The sequence below is a fragment of the Scylla paramamosain genome, chromosome 14, assembly GCF_035594125.1.
Source record: "Scylla paramamosain isolate STU-SP2022 chromosome 14, ASM3559412v1, whole genome shotgun sequence".
NCBI classification, from domain to species: Eukaryota; Metazoa; Arthropoda; class Malacostraca; order Decapoda; family Portunidae; genus Scylla; species Scylla paramamosain.
This window is the reverse complement of record NC_087164.1, coordinates 17,630,320-17,646,094: the sequence shown is the minus strand read 5'-3', so window position 1 is coordinate 17,646,094 and position 15,775 is coordinate 17,630,320. Positions and strand designations below refer to the sequence as shown.

The 15,775-nt window shown below is 36.4% G+C and overlaps 1 long non-coding RNA gene across 1 annotated transcript; it reads left to right on the top strand.

The window, feature by feature from the left end:
- Positions 1 to 2,259: 2,259 nt before the first annotated feature.
- LOC135106964 (uncharacterized) lies at positions 2,260 to 13,901 on the top strand. Its single transcript, XR_010271518.1, has 2 exons — positions 2,260 to 2,609; positions 12,588 to 13,901. It is a non-coding gene; the product is annotated as an uncharacterized LOC135106964 (long non-coding RNA).
- Positions 13,902 to 15,775: the final 1,874 nt, after the last annotated feature.

The following is a 15,775-nucleotide window of genomic DNA, read 5'->3' as shown; positions in this document are numbered from 1 at the left end:
TGCAGTGTAGCAGCGCAAACCTTGGTGATTAATGCCATCAATGTGAGGTTGGCTCGCGTTCCCTTATATAAGTGTTAGGAAACCTTACAAAGGTGATCACCTTGCCGTGCCCTTACCTCAATATTTTGTTGAAGTTGCGTGATGTCCATTGTGTCCATCGGCATGCTAGGGTCGATAGCCAGCACCAGGTCTTCGTAGACACCATTTTGTAGGCGCACCCCGCTCACACACGCCCACGCACAAATCCACACACACACCCACAGTGCTGCTGCTTCGTGTCTCCCTGAAGAAAGTAGAGGTTATATGTTCAGGAAAGTTTTACGTTACGTAATAATCTTAACGAATCTATAAACAAAACTTTTTTTTTCTGACAACATGCATATACTGATTTCCTCATTACTTCTTATATATATATATATATATATATATATATATATATATATATATATATATATATATATATATATATATATATATATATATATATATATATATATATATATATAAAGTTATGTAACAATTATGTTGTCCTTATCTTGACTGATAGCCAAGCAAATACGGATACGGACTCTGACACTTATCATGTCACTGGGATAATAAAAAAGAAGGAAAATAAATACTCATACATCACTTTTCTTTGACAATAGAATCCTTATCCGTGATGGATGTGACGCGCGCTTTGTGACACACACACACACACACACACACACACACACACACACACGAGCACTCGTCACCTTTATTATATTATCAGTAACAGGGTTAAAACTCTAGGCAATACTTTGCAGGAAGTGTACGGAAATAAATACCGGAGGTTGAAGTAATGACACCTTCACTGAACTCCCAAACATGTGACTCAGAGGCTTCGGGGCAAGGACATTTGAAATCCTGTTTCACTCAGAAAACGAGTGTGCGTGTGAAAATTGAACTTAAATATTTATTTTACCCAGTTATGCTAGTTTATATATATATATATATATATATATATATATATATATATATATATATATATATATATATATATATATATATATATATATATATATATATATATATATATATATATATATATATATATATATATATATATATTCAGGCGCGCGGTGCAACAACGACGTAACCGTAAAATTTGAGATTTCGTGTTTTTGCCTGCTCCGTGTGGTAGAAGGGTGTAAAAGTCTCGTGGTGATGTCGGCCAAGTCATATTCGACCATCTAAGCACCTGTACTAAGGCTCAAAGTCGAGCGGTAATGAGCCGGTAATGAGCCGGTAATGAGTAAGTTTTATTTTTTACGCTCGGAAAAAAATTCATAAAAAATTTATTTATGTACCAATCTTCATGAAACTTTCACCTAATACTATGTGTAATAGGCTCTAACACATTATTAACAAATGAAAACAATATCGGGAAAAAAATTATTACCTACGGTATACGCGTAATTAACGCGTAAGTCATCCACCCAAAATCGTCACCTATCACTTCGAAACCTACATCCCCAAACAGAACTACCCAAGACCTTTCAAATGATGTATAATACTTACTTATTTAAGGGTATCCTATTGTGCGCAATCAGTGTTTAACTTTGAGCGCGTTTTTTCTCGAAACTTCCATTTCTCGGTTACGTCGTTGTTGCACCGCGCGCCTGAATATATATATATATATATATATATATATATATATATATATATATATATATATATATATATATATATATATATATATATATATAATCTTCTCCAATATCTTGTCGCTACCCTTGTCAGTGTGCTATCACCATGACCAGCTTTTGTTAATCCTTCGCAACTCACCTCTTGTAACTTTCACTTTCCTCACGTAACTCATTCCGCTTCTCACCTGTTGTTGTAGTTCATCTCATTATTTTTCTATCCTGTCTTGAGTTGTATCTATTGTGACTTCATTTTCCTTCTCTGAGGTTTATTTTACTTTATATATATATATATATATATATATATATATATATATATATATATATATATATATATATATATATATATATATATATATATATATATATATATATATATATAAAGGCATACATACAATACTGACTTGTGATTGGCATTCGTATTATCAAACTCTGATCTCTCATAAGGAGTATTTTCGAGTGCCATTAGTCAGGTTCCTGTGATTTTTTCTTATTGATGATGCAGAATTCTTGTTAAGCTATCCTTTGAATCATGAAAACACCCTTCAACTAGTCATTAAAATAAATCAAGATCAGACGCTGAAACACCTGAGAATGTTGTCCATTATTTTTATTGTCATGAAATTACATCAACATTTCCTCATGTGTGATTAATTTGTGGTAATCATATTTGGCAATTTGATCAGAGCGTGTTCCGAGACTCGTTCTTGTGTTGCACGGCGAGTCCTCAGTGAAATCCGACGTGAGGGTGTTATATCTGCTTCGAAACAGTTTCATGACATCAGTACATGGTCTCCGTTTGTGGACAGTGGAAGGGAAGCACATACACACACGACGTCATAGATTCAGTGTCTTTGTGGATTGTGGCGGGAGTTGCACGCGCGGGAGGTTGGTGATAGTTGCAGGAAGAAGGAAGGCTTTTATCAGCTGATGGAAATAAAGGTAAGCAATACTTTCCGCGCTGACAGGTGCCTTGTAACTGAGGCGCTCAAGCATAGGCTAATGTTAATGTCCACTCTATGCTGTGCCTCGTCTTTGTAGAGGAGTAAAGCAAAAACCTAGGGACCGGATTGGCTGCCACACTCTTTTAAGAGCTATAGTTTTTAGAAGGCTGTGTGTGGCCAGTTCATGTTGTCGGAGTGATGGTTCCTTTCTTACTCCTGGTCGCGTCATTACCATGGTGCACGTTTGAAATTAATACGTTGCTGCACGTGGTCATTATTAGTGGTCAACATTGAGGAACTAAGTTTGCTATGTGCATTGGTAAAGTGTTACCATTCTGCACGTTTACTTTATTCATACGTTTAGCAGGGTGGAGTGCAGTTTGTCACTTTTAGAATGTTGTAGAAACCACGAAGATGCCGCAGGCGTTACTTAATGCGTGGCGGGTGCCTGGGTAGTGCAGTGCTTTACTCAGAGACGGAAGGTTGCCGGTTTGTTCGATCTCTGCTTAAGGCATTTCCCTTGGTGGGAAGGAAAGCGCACTAGTGTTAACTTTGAATCAGCGCTTCATGATTTTCGTGGTGCGCCGCCTTTGTCAAAAAAAAAAAAAAAAAAGCTAAGTTCTGTACCGCGTAGATGTGAAGTTTCGCAGCACTGAATGAACCTCGAAGCGAGTCACGGGATTAGTAACTCCATTCCAACTAGGCTTGCCTGGTATAAAAATTCTGGGTTGGGAGGCAGCGTTCACATTTATTTATTCTTTTATTTATTTTTGCCTCGATTGTTTATGCACTTTTATACCTCTCCTCCTACTACTACTACTACTACCATCACAACTCATCCACTTTCATAATTCGTGTTTATTTTAACGGTTGGCAACTAATAAACGCTCTCTCTCTCTCTCTCTCTCTCTCTCTGTGTGTGTGTTTGTGTGTGTAGCTCGCTGGCGGTGGTTTTACGGTTCTAGCAACAGATTAACAAGATTTCTATATTATTAACAGGAGAAACACGCTTGAGAAACTGGTTAAGCCTTTGAAAATAAACGTAATGAGTGCAAAACTAGGGCTTTGTTACCATTTTGACTGGTGAAAAAAAAAAAAGGTTTCCATGGTTATAAAAAAAAAGGTTATTTGTCTTTTCTGCGCTGCAAAACTATTAAAGAGGATGTAGCAGATAAGCAAGTCGTAGGAGAATATGTATGTGAAAATACTTGGCGCTGTGAAACGGTTTAGAGGCTGTAGTGTAAGTTCTTGAGTGTTTTCATGTCACTAGTGGCAGTTAAATAAGGATTCTGCATCATCAGTGGGGAAAAATGTAAAAAACTTAACTCCTCCTCTCCATGGTCTTTGAAAATAGTCCTAATGAAAGTCCAGAGCGTTTAAGAATACAAGCTTAATTAAGTAGGAAGGTAATTCGAGTGGAGAAGAACCAGGGCATGAGAGTACGAGGTGATGAGAGCGTGAGGGAAGATATGAAGGTAAGAAGTGTAATGGGATGAATGGAAGCGAGAGTCTGGGAGGGAGAAAGAGATAGGAAGAAAGAGATGTGATGAAGGAGGATGAGGGAGAGGATGACAGACAGCAAAAGAGACAAGTGGAGGTTAGGGAGGGGGAGATGGCAAACAAGGAAAGAATGTTATGTCTTGCAGAGTATAGTGGTGCCTTCACAGTCCTTGAAGGTCTTCTAGAATAAACAAACATGATAACATAACTAGTAATCATAAGAATAATTGGATGAAAATATATTACTACGTAGAAGTTCTTGTTTCTCTCTCTCTCTCTCTCTCTCTCTCTCTCTCTCTCTCTCTCTCTCTCTCTCTCTCTCTCTCTCTCTCTCTCTCTCTCTCTCTTGGAGACAAAGTTGTAGTAGAATATGAACAAGGCATTGGCAAGTCAGGCAGTGAAACAAAAAAAAAAAAAAAAAAAGCAAAAAAAAAAGGAAATAAGCTTTCTTTCCTATATTACACAAGTACTGAAGAGATTGCAGTAAAGTGGTTAATAATAAGTTGTAAAATTATGGACAAATGTAGTCTGGCAGTAAGAGGGTTAAGTGGCATACGGTTATAAGTGCGTTGAAGAAAAGTAGTCATGTTGCGTTGACTTCACGACCAAAGAAATTAGTCTGGATTAAAGAAAAAAAAAAATCGCATTTCATACCCAGTTTTTTTTTTCTTCTGCGTTGTTTGTGGAGAGAGAGAAAAAAAAAGATAACCATATCACATTTTAGGAGCACGAAATACTCTGGCTTCGTGTATATATATATATTTTATTTTTCTTTAATCCCGCATGCTGCATCCACTCGTTTATTTTGATCCTGTACTGACACTGAGTTTATGTGTTGCACGAGTCAAGAATGCGCACTCGTATGGTTGTTACTTAATAGAGCAGTAATTTTCAGCCTTAACTGTTCTTTCAGAGTGAGGTTTTAATTTTTTTTCTTTACCATTGTCTCGTATGTATTTCATTTACGGAGGAAGGAGAGTAGCGGAGAATGAACGTAAATGATGGGTATAAAATCGCTGGAAGACCGGAAGCAGCGTGCTCATTCAAACACTTGACTAATTGGGATTTTTAAGGTTATTTTCACGGGTTAAGTAATATCGATGTGAAAAAAAAAAAAAAATCAATTAAGTAATATCGATGTGAAAAAAAAAAAAAATTCAATTAGTCATCTATAAGGTCTTTAAAATTTGTTCTTGTAATAACTTAAGGCCTTCCAAAATGACCTCGGAGGTAAAAGTCAGATAAAGTATCGTAGAAATGGTGTTCAAATATATTTCCACAATTCACATACACAGTTTACTAATGGCTTTTTACAGCCTTATAAAATCGAAGCAGAATGAAAGCACGAAATATTAATGTAATCGACATGACCATACAGGTATTTGAATGCAAATTTAATCTTTTCTGCTGTTTAATATTTTGTATAATTACCAATGCCCAATGAATCAGTGCGACTTACCCATTGCCTGAGTCCAGTGTAGTGAGCTGCCCTTCTCCAGTGACCACGTCTTCTTCGTTTCAACTTGAAAAACAGAGTGGTGAATGTCAGCCATGGATATTACTTATCTTGCCTTGAAACACTTGTCACCGATACTTTTTTTTGTGTGTGAGGATTATTCCACAGCACGAATGGATGTGATAAACAGGATAAAACTAATGAAGATAGTGGTAAATGATATTTCTTTTTTTAAGTGAAGGGGGGGGATTAGGAGGATTAACGAAGGGAGTTTAGAACAAGGCAAGAACACATTGTCTTCCTGTTGTTCTTGCATCATTTTCTTATGCATTTTGGACTCTTGTTAGGAGATTATTCAAAGACCACAATGATGACTGGCTGCCTTCCTCATTGATGGGGCAGAATCCTTGTTAATCACTAAAATAATGAAAATGCCTTTAAGATTCCAGCATCGTCAACTAGAGACTGTTTGTATAGACTATAGACCTCGCGTAAAAGCAATAGGAAAAGACTCTGAAACATTTGAGAATAATGCTGCTGCTGATAATGTACTATAGGTACATATTTCCCGTGTTTTCTTTCTGTGGTTCGATTAGCCATAGTACATAACAGCTGATCGTTTCTCTGTAGCGTTGATCTGACCTATGTTTTACAGCACTGTAGCTCAGATGAGAAGTAGAAAGGTGCTTAATGAATACCCAACTATTCACAACACTTGCAGACATCTGCATAATTTTGTACGTATGTACAAAATTATCAAGATAATTTTACTTCTTCCGCCAGTTGCTAATAGAAAGATTGTACATACCTATATTACTTCAAAAGAAAAAAAAAAAAAAAGTTTGCAAATATATATATCGTAATTGTATGTTGTATTTGTAAGTTTAGAGGATAAATTAAGTAAAAAGAAAAAAAAAACAAAAGAAATTATCAGGAAACGTTTCTCTGTTGTAATTGCATGTTGTAGTTGCAAGTTTAAAAGTTTAGATAAAAAAAATGCAAATCAGGAAAAATCTGATGAAGGAATTAAAATTTTATGTTCTAGTAGTTTAGCGTATACGTAAATGAAAAAATGAAATATGAAACTTAATTATTCTAAAAAATTAAACCAGAAAAGGTTTCTATGTTCAAATTGTGTTTTGTAGTAAGTTTACAGTATAAATTATATATATATATATATATATATATATATATATATATATATATATATATATATATATATATATATATATATATATATATATATATATATAAAGAAAATATGAAAGATTTCCGAGTCTTTATTGTATTACTATGTACTAGTTCTAAGTTTAATTTTTAAATTAAAAACACAACTGACATTAAAAGGAGGATTTGTAGTTTTAGCAATGTTCAGTAAGATAGTGTAATGTTACTCGAAACAACCAGCGAGTGTTTGCAAAATTAATGAATTGCAGCTCAAACTACCAAGAGTGAGTGAAAACAGATGAAATAACACACCTGGCTATACCTGACGACGACCAGATACTTCCTGGCCAGTCCAGGAGTCCTTGGAGAGCGAGAGAGCTAGAGCTAGAGAGAGAGAGAGAGAGAGAGAGAGAGAGAGAGAGAGAGAGAGAGAGAGAGCAAGAGAGAGAGAGAGAGAGAGAGCAAGAGAGAGAGAGAGAGCGCAAGAGAGAGAGAGAGAGAGAGAGAGAGAGAGAGAGAGAGAGAGTGTACACACAGTGTGTGTGAAGCTAGGTTACAGGAAATGCTTGCACCATTCTTTTTACACTATTTTTTCCCAGTTGAAAGAAATCGTACATGTGTGGGCGGGTGGATGGGTATGTGTGATTTTCGTACTTCTATTACTTTTTTTTGTTTATATATATAATTCTTTGGTCAATAAATATATCTATTTGTGCGCATGCGTATAGCAGGAAGTTCAGTCTTGGCTATGCTTCTTCCCTGAACTCGTGGATGTGGTATATAGATATGTAGGTGGGATGATGATGATGTTGTTGATGATGTAAAAGTAGCATAGGTAGTTTTTTCGTGTTTATCATCGTTGTAGTAGTGGCATTAGTTGTTTTTGTTCTTGCTGCTGCGTCGTCGTCGTTGTTGTTATTGTTGTTGTAAAAATAGCATCGGTAGTTTGTTTTTCGTTTTTACCGTCGTAGTAGTAGTAGTAATATTAGTCGTTGTTTTTTGTCCTTGCTGCTTCACCGTCGTTGTTGCTATTATTGTTGTTGTTGCTGGTGCTGCTGTTTCATGCTTGTTTTCTGTTTTTTTTCCTCTTTTTCCTCCTCCTCCTTCTCCTCCCACTGCTGCTGCTGTTTATTATTGTCATTATTATATTAATCGTTATTAATAATCATAGTGAGGAATGCATCTTTATCCATCTGCAGACGGGCCACCAAAACACTGCCTTGGATGTGGTGGAGCAAATGAATGTGTGCCGTGAAGCAGGTCTGGAGAGGCTGTACCGCTGGTTGTAGGCAGGTTGGCTGGTTGGCAGGCTAATGTAGTACCCATCTTTAAGAAAGGGGATAAAACTTTAGCGTCTAATTATAGACCTGTCAGCTTAACTTCAGTTGTAGGTAAAATGTTAGAGTCAATAATAGCCAGGAACATTAGGGAACATTTAGACAAACATAACTTGATAAATCAGTCACAGCATGGCTTCACAAAGGGGAAGTCTTGCCTGACAAACTTGTTAAGTTTTTACAGTAAGGTGTACGAGGCAGTAGATAATGGTGATAGTTATGATATCTTATATCTGGACTTTAGTAAAGCATTCGACAAGGTGCCCCATCAAAGGCTCCTGAGAAAGGTTAGGGCGCACGGGATAGATGGGAAGGTGTTAGGTTGGATAGGGTCATGGCTTGGTAACAGGCGACAGAGAGTGGTAATAAACGGCTCGAAATCCGAGTGGGGTCATGTCATTAGTGGGGTGCCACAGGGATCAGTATTAGGGCCATTATTATTTCTAATATATATCAATGACTTGGATAGTGGAATTAGTAGCGATGTTAGTAAATTTGCGGATGACACAAAGATAGGTAGATTAATTAGGTCAGAAGCGGATGCCATCGCCTTGCAGACAGACTTAGATAGAATGAATGAATGGACGGATAGATGGCAAATGCAATTTAATATCAATAAATGCAAAGTGCTTAGCGTAGGTAGAGGAAACCCACACAATAGGTACACATTAAACACCCAAACTCTGGTAAGTACAGGGTACGAGAAAGATTTAGGAGTTATAGTTAGCTCTGAACTCCGTCTAGGGAAACAATGCATAGAAGCCAGAAACAAGGCAAATAGGGTACTAGGATTCATTTTTAGGAGTGTTAAAAGTAGAAGGCCGGAAGTAATATTAAAGTTATACTTGGCGCTGGTCAGACCTCATCTAGACTACGCTGTGCAGTTCTGGTCCCCACATTACAGGAAAGATATAGGTCTATTAGAATCAGTACAGAGGAGAATGACTAAAAGGATACAGGGGATGAGGAGTATTCCTTACGAAGCGAGGTTGAAGCGGTTAAATTTACATTCTCTAGAGAGACGTAGGTTAAGAGGGGACCTGATAGAAGTCTTTAAGTGGTATAAGGGTTATAACAAGGGAGATGTAAGCAAAATTCTTAGGATCAGCAACCAGGGTAGAACAAGAAATAACGGGTTCAAGCTTGAAAAATTTAGGTTTAGGAAGGAGATAGGAAAAAATTGGTTCTCAAATAGAGTGGTAGATGAGTGGAACGGACTCAGTAATCATGTAGTTAGTGCTAGGACACTAGAGAGCTTTAAGAGAAGATTAGACAAGTTTATGGATGGGGATAACAGATGGAAATAGGTAGGAGTGTTTCATACAGGGACTGCCACGTGTAAGCCTGGTCGCTTCTTGCAGCTTCCCTTATTTCTTATGTTCTTATGTTCATCTCTCTCTCTCTCTCTCTCTCTCTCTCTCTCTCTCTAAGACAGCAGCTATTTATATCGCAACCACGTAATAAGATAGAGTGGTATGTAACGTCTAATGACCCAGTAATGCAATAATGACAAAACCACCTCACTTATCTGATAAAATATATCCAACTTGCGTCACCCGTCGTTGTTGCATACAAAAGGTACACTGCTATCGCTAATTAGACTGCCTGGATTATTTCGGCAATCTTCTCCATTATAAGTTCACAACCGGAAAACATTTCCCGCCCTTGAATCACACGTTGTTCCTGTGCTCACTACGGAGACATGTACAAGTTGACTCAGGTGACGTAAAATCAAAGTCAAACCTGATAGATATACTACATGGTCACCGGTGTTTCTTGAAGGTTGTGTTAAAACCATATCTTGACTTTTCCATAATACAGCAGTTTGAGGAAGCATGCTTTTACTTAATGCTAAAAATAAAAATAAGACTAGAATAGATAAAACATACAAGTGAATAAATAGATGAATACATGTATGGTGGATACTTATTGATCAATAACGTAAGTATGGAAAAGCAACATCAGTACGAACACATTCCAATAAAGAAATAAAAGTTATTTCAAAATAAACTAAAGGATTAGGGAAATTATATTCTTGTGTGCTACGTTCTTATTTTTGTTTATATTCTTCTGTTAGTCTATAGAAAACAATAAAGTGCTTTTCTTTTTTTTTAACTCTATAAAGTTCGTTTAAAGTTAATTCGTTTTATCCACGCCACATCCCAGAAGGGAATTTGACACCAGCATAAGTTCTCTTAATGAAGAACTTATTTTTTGCATTCATCCTTTTTTTTTTTTTTTCTTTTAGAAAGAAGTTTGTTTTTTTTATTTTTTATTATTTTTTTCCGTGATCCGAACCTGAAAAAAAATTATCAAAAGGTTATGGGTACAAGAGTTCTTTAGATTATATAAAGCTGAAAAAAAAGGAAGAGTACAAGTCTAGTTCTTTAGATTATATAAAGCTGAAAAAAAAAGGAAGAGTACAAGTCTAATATGGTTTAGCTAGCTGCCAGCTAGCTAAACGCCCCTTAACCATTGAGGAGGGAAGCCTTCGCATATCCTGCTGTTGATTTATTCAAGCTGATGAAGTAACAGTACACGCTCTCGCATCTACCTCCATCAGAAATAAGTAGAATCTAATATATCTGGCACCATCTGATAAGTTGATCCATATGATTTTCATGTCGTTCTGTATCATATAGTGAATACCTTGGTTCCTCTGATTTGACAGGCTTAATACAATAATTACACCACTTATTCTAGCAATGATGTGGGTGGGTATCGGAGTATGTTGTCTGTCCATTTATCTGCCTAAGTTTAGGCATCCATCTACTTTTTTTTATTCAACGCTTTATCCGTAAATTTGTCTTTGCTCAAAGCGTTTATCTGTTAATCTATGTGCTGATCTGGCTAAGTATGCTAGTGTTGACGAATAGCTTGCATGAAAAGACGTGCTGTACATAATGTATGCTTCTCTCTCTCTCTCTCTCTCTCTCTCTCTCTCTCTCTCTCTTACTACTGCTTAATTAACATAATGAAATAAGAAAGGTTTTAGTGCCTGGAGCATGCAATTTTGAAATGCTTTGACACTCAGTAACAATGCTGACTCCTGGCCGGGATTTTTAAAAGTTCCTTAGTATTGTTATTACCGGAATTGTGTGGATGAAATATAGTAAAATTAAAAGAAAAAGAGTTACAATAGTAATAAAGCTTCATAAATTAGTGTGTTTTGAAAAAATGAATAAATAAATAATTAAATAATAAGGTACAGCTACGTAGAACCACATATGCACGCATCAACTGGGCTGCAGCTTTGCGCAATACGCAGCATAGGCGCCGCGCGTTGTTTTCACACGCTTGTGAACTTAATGGGGTCGACTTTACCTGTGCCACAGTAACATCTTTCTGCTTTGTGGGACACCACATGACAAAGTATGTCGGCAGCAGTGTTATGTGATAGGGATGTGACATGCAGGTAGCATGAGTGAACCAGATCAGCGTGTTCGAGACTAGGAGTGTATTGGGGCAAGTTAAATTTACTCGTATTTTTTTTTTTTTTTTATAGAGTTGCATATTTATGAAAATTTCTAAATGCAGCAAGCACTGCAGGACACCAATTTTTTTTTTTTTTTAGAGAGAGAGAGAGAGAGAGAGAGAGAGAGAGAGAGAGAGAGAGAGAGAGAGAGAGAGAGAGAGAGAGAGAGAGAGAGAGAGAGAGAGAGAGAGAGAGATATTGATTGATTGATTGATTGATTGAGAGAGAGAGATCGAGAGATTGAGAGATTGAGATTCATTTACATTTTTTATCTATTGAATATATTTTTTTTATACAGAAAGATTATATCACTGATTACATACACCCACTGCAACAAGTCATTTATTGAGATGAATACATGTTTTATTGTATACAGTGAATGGCCTGTGTTAAACTTCTCACCAGGATTTAGTGGTCCATCCCTTGTTGTCAATCACTATTTGGAGCTGTCTTGGTGTAGAATCTGACAGCTTCTTGAAGTTGACCTCAAAATCATTTATCCATATTTCCTTTAGGATCTTTATGGAATCAAGTTATTGTTTCATGTATGACCAGACATTTTCAATAAGATTTAAACCATGTGAGTTGCCAGGCTACTCAAGCACATACATCAATTCAGGATGCAGTGCTTCATGAGGGTCAGTGTCTTCATGAACAAGCCAGGGGATTCATCAAATACTTTATTATGTTAAATGGACAAGGTCAGAGGCAGAGAAATACAACTATTGATGTAAGACTGTTCCTGTTTATAGAGGGTCAAGAGTTACATGACATTTTGCAAAAGGTGTACATTCTTTTAGGGTCATTCCCAAAATAAATGTACACTGATGTAGCTGATCTGTGATGCTGGCAGTATTGAACAAGTTGTCTTAATTCACCATACAATTTCTTTACTAGGTGCAGTGTAAAAAGAATACAAAAAAAAAGTTTAAAGTAGGTTGCTTCAAGTAGAATCAGTATATACATGATAGAGTATTATAGGAAAAATATCTACACTTTACTCTGCTCTTGAGGCATTTCTTTGACATTTTCTTCTTTCAGGCTTTTGGACATCTGGCAACACACATCCTTTCAAGGAGGCACCTGTAGCAAGTGCAAGACAGAGAGCAAGGTGATCTTCCTGCATTCACCATCTTCCTGCATTCACCATATAATTGTTCTTTTTTTAAAGTGTAGGTAGTGCACTTGGTTTTATCCATGGAATTTTAAAATGTCATCATATTTCATGATTTGACTTGTGGTAATCTTTTGTTGGCATTGTCATTCCAATTCATATACACATTTGTGTAACTAGAAGGAACAATATCTTATAAAATTTAGGACAGATGCACATAGGAGACCTTGCATTAAGAAGTTTTGGTTAAAGTTCTTAGGTTAGCCTTTGTTTATCACCATCATCTAGTTCAGCCAGTCTGTGTTGTGTTGCCAGTCTACACAGCTACTGCAGTTTGTCTCAAGTTCTTTGACCTCAGTTATATGTTCTTTTGCCTGAGCTCTGAACAACTACATTACTCTTTAGTTATAGTTTTAAAAAGCAGGGTTTTTAACTTTAATGAATTGGCCTTGGCCAGCAGATGACTGCTTACCAAACCACAATTCAGTGTGTAACTTGTCTAAATTCCTTTGCTCTTTAAGCTTTCCCTTGTCCTTTGTGGATTCCCAGTGGCACTTTACTTTCTACTTCATAAAGATTTATATGCTTTATCTTTTCTTTGCTCATGGCTAGATCCATGCAATTTGTCTTTCATTTGCTTTACTAATGATGACAATCCAAATATTGCATATCACTTCCTTATGCATTGAGCCATCTCTCACCTCACCATGTTCTTTTTCAGTATGCTGTTGTCTTTCACTTTGTCTTTTATAAGCCAAGTTACACATCCTTAAAGCATTATATTTTCCATAGATAGAAGTGTACTGTTTACCTACATGTACACACACTCAAAAAAAGTATCATTCCACGTACACACACTCAAAACAAGCATCATTCCACGTTAAGTGTGAAACAAATTGACACCAAAGACAGATCCATTGATAACAGGCTACTCATGTTTGTATCCCTGCATGTGTTCATTGTAGCTGTACCTGCCTAAATCAAGTGAGCAGCACTTGTAAATTAAGCAATATATAGTCAACCAGATAGATACATAGATAGACATGATATTCCCTTTATTGGCTACTTCTCCTGCGAGTGTTTCTGCCAGGTCCTATTTAGCACTATACAGTGACATGCTTGCTAACCCTGTCAAGACTACCAGGTTGTTCAGTGTGAAGCATTGGACCCCACCATTGAGTGTGTGTACATAAATAGTACTCGTTGCTATGATAGCGCCACCAATACATACTAAAAAATCATGACTATTTTCATTCCAAGAATTAGTGTGACAAGCTCATATATCATAAGCATTCTGATACTGTGGATGTTTTACAAAAAGGCTTTATTTTTATGGGTATGTTTATTTTTGCCATATCCTAAGTAGTTTTGAAATACGAGGTATAATATCAACTCTACATTATTTCAGAAGCCTTAAGAAATGCACCCCTTCCTATGGAGACATGAATTTTTTTTCATAAAAAAAAAATAGAAAATGAGATTACTTTGCACATAATATTGTCACATGTGCCTCTCTCTCCTTGTTAGCTCAAGGAATAATCCAATTTTCTAGCTAATATATAAAGTAGCTGTAAACCTCTTGCAAGCAAAAAATTATATCTCATCCCAGATTAGAGCAGGAATGACAACTGCAGCCTACAAAATAATGAATGAAGAGCCCAACTCAGACACTATCATGAAATTGGTGAATATAAAAGGTTTTATCTGTCCTATCCACTCCCATGCAGCACTTTTCCGCATCTTTTCATTGACATTAGATCCTTCAGGAGTTAAACATCTCATACAGGAAAGCCACAGAATTCCTGACTTCTGATCTCTCTAAAATTTCTGACTGAGGCAGAGCAAACTTGGTATAGTTCAATGCCTCAAAAACTCGTTCTTCCATCCATCACCTTGACACAGCCTTCGAGATAACTTTTCCCTCTTCTTCAGTGACACTCAACCGTCCCCCTCTTTTGCACTGAAGAACCTTGGTCTGTGTTTAATGAATTATCTAAACTGGAAACTTCACATCTCATCTCTAGCTAAAACATCTTTTACGAATGGACATTCTGAGTAGCCTCCACCGGTTTTCTCACCCCCACCTGCTAACGCTGTACATTAGTATACTTCATATGTATGGGACACTGTTTTTCTATACAGTGTGGAATCAGAAGCATTTTCTTATCAACTCCTCCTCCTCAAACTGACTGTCTTCTGCTTCTCTTTCATCACTGCACTGTTGCATCTATTGCAATCTAGAATTCTACTGCTATTTTGATGCTAATTGCTATTCTGATCTTGCTACTTGCATGTCTCCCCTCTTCCTGTGGTCTCACTGCACAAGATTTTCTGCTTTCTCTCACCCCCATTCTGTTCTCTAGTCATTCATCCCTTTTTCTGGCAAACTCGAACTCCCTGCTTGCTTCTGTATTTCCTCCTTCCTATGACTTGAACTCTTTCATGAGGGAAGTTTTAATATATATATATATATATATATATATATATGTATATATATATATATATATATATATATATATATATATATATATATATATATATATATATATATATATATATATATATTATGTAAAATAGTAGTTCTGAGGATGATCCAGGCATAAAGGTTCTTGATAATGAAATGCCTAGAGTACTATTATAGAAAAAGAATTGGGACATGCTGTAGAACTGACCTGCACTCATGCACTCTAGTCGTTGATGAGCATGCAAGCTCATGAAGGAATGTTTACAGATGATGCCTTGCCTAATTAAATTAACATACATTTGCAGAGCTGTCAACCTAATGTATAAAATGCACATCAGGTTCAGGTCTGATCATTTATCATATGTTTCTTACTTTTCAAAACATTGGGGTTCTTGGAGAAAAAAATTACTTCCATTCTAGACTTTCTCAGACTGTGTTGCCACCTTCATGATCTTGTCAGATAATTTTGTGCTTCTCTAATTGCCTCATTCTAGTGCATCAAACTTTCATAGGCAGGCATTCATCAAGTCATCTTGAAGTATTCTTCATTTTGCGTGTTTGCTAATTTACTCCTTTTAATGAAAGCTTCATGTATAAAAGGGCATGGGTTTTCTGGCTGTTGATAAATTGAATTCAGAATACTTTAATGAA